The sequence below is a fragment of the Numenius arquata genome, chromosome 30, assembly GCF_964106895.1.
Source record: "Numenius arquata chromosome 30, bNumArq3.hap1.1, whole genome shotgun sequence".
Classification (NCBI taxonomy): Eukaryota; Metazoa; Chordata; class Aves; order Charadriiformes; family Scolopacidae; genus Numenius; species Numenius arquata.
In genome coordinates, this window is record NC_133605.1 from 1,235,304 (window position 1) to 1,237,328 (window position 2,025).

Sequence of the window (2,025 nt, forward strand, 5' to 3'; positions counted from 1 at the left end):
CTTTGGCATTGCACTCCCCACATCCCCAGGAAGAACCTTAACCCACACAAAAGGGTCAGGATCTGCCTTCCCAGGGTCTGGGGGTCAGGGCTTGGCCTTTCTGCTTCATCAAACAAAGCCAGGGGTTTCTCAGCACCTGAGCTGCCTGCACAGCACCTTTGCCTTCCTGCCATCACGGCCTCCTGTGATCTGCTCTAACGAGTCCCTGGGGAGGCTTTGTCAGGAATGGCCCTCACAGGGGCCTGTTTATACTTCAAGGTACTTTGGGGTTTGCTTCTGACTTTGATTTCTTGAGAGGTTTCTTCAATCTCCTCTTGGCATCTGAGGTTCATGGACCCAGCACCAAATATGCCATGGGGCTCATTAAGACACAGAAAGCCCTAATGAGTTATATCTCTGTTCGTAATTTTCTTTAAGGCCTTAGGACTTGTACAACTAATTGGAGAGGTTTCAGTTGGGTACCTAATATGAAGCTTTACGTGAAGATCTCATAAAGGAGGATTCTTTCTTTCAAGGGTATTTTCTATCTTGTTTTAGTTTATAGAAGAAGTGAGAACAGCATTCTCCAATGGGTATTGATCCAGCGGGTCTCCTGGAGACACCTGTACAGGCAGGAGAAGCAGTCCCTTTAGGTCCAACACTGTATGGACAACCTCACTCCTCACCTCCTCAAGCCCACCAGTTCCCTCCTCGGCCACTTCGCACTTGCATCCCTTTTCCTCGCATCAGACTTCTCCACCGCACTCTGCAGCTGGATGGTACAGCTCCTTTCCACCAGCTCCCACCTGCTTTCCTTAGAGACCAGGCTGCACAACGGCACAGAAAGGTTTCTCTTCATTGCCGACAAAGAAAAGTTAAACTTGATGTAATTTAATAAACTATAGAACTCTCTCCTCACATATAGGCAAAGTCTAAGCATCATCTCCTGTCGTCCAGCTTTCACAAGGGGTTTCCAGACAAGAACATTTTTAGACAGAGAGATAAGAAAGGATAGATATAAACACAAGGAAGGTGTTGACTAAAGAGTTAAAGAGACTTCTGAACGATGGGGCAGGTTTCTAACTCCCTGAGCCTCAAAGCAGAAAGCAGAGAGTGGAGAGGCATCTGACTGGCCAAAGAGCAAGCGGAGGAGAAACCCGAGAGCAATGGGAAGGGCAGGCGTCCAGGTAGTCTGCTGAAAAGATGTCCTTAGACATGGCCATTGAACCAGGAGAGGTGGAAACACCTGAGTAACGAGGTCGATGAAGTAATTAACAGAGTAGTGGTAATACAAATACAGGGGAAGATCAGTATTTCTTCTGCCATTAGTACACTCCCAGGAAATTCTGTCATGGTGGGAAACTCGGCCATTTCTTAAACGTGCTCCGATGATTCAGATGATGAAAATGTGCTGGTATATTTTTTTCAAACGTAAAAAATAAATAAAAAATATAAAATAACACCGTGCACCTTTCTGGTCAGAAATCAGTCATGTGAGCATAAACAACCAGGACTGTTTGGATGATAAGCACAATAAAAAGAGTTTTTACAAATACATTAGCAAGAAAAGGAGGACTAAGGAGACTCTCCATCCTTTATTAGATGGGGGCGGTAAGATAGTGACCAAGGATGAGGAAAAGGCTGAGGTACTTAATGCCTTAATTGCCTCAGCCTATAGTAGTAGGACCAGTTGTTCCCTGAGTACCCAGACCCCTGCGATAGTAGATAGGGGTGGGGAGAAGAATGAAGCCCCCATAATCCAAGGGGAAATGCTGAGGGACTGATGATGCTGACACAGGCCAGGATGCTGTTGGCCTTCTTGGCCACCTGGGCACGCTGCTGGATCATATTCAGCTGACAGTTGACCAACATCCCCAGGTCCTTTTTTGCCGGGCAGCTCCAGCCACTCTTCCCCCAGCCTGTAGAGCTCATGGGGTTGTTGTGACACAAGGGCAGGGCCCGGCACTTGGCCTTGTTGAACTTCACACCATTGGCCTAGGCACATCCATCCATCCATACTGTCCAGATCTCTCTGTAGAACCTTCT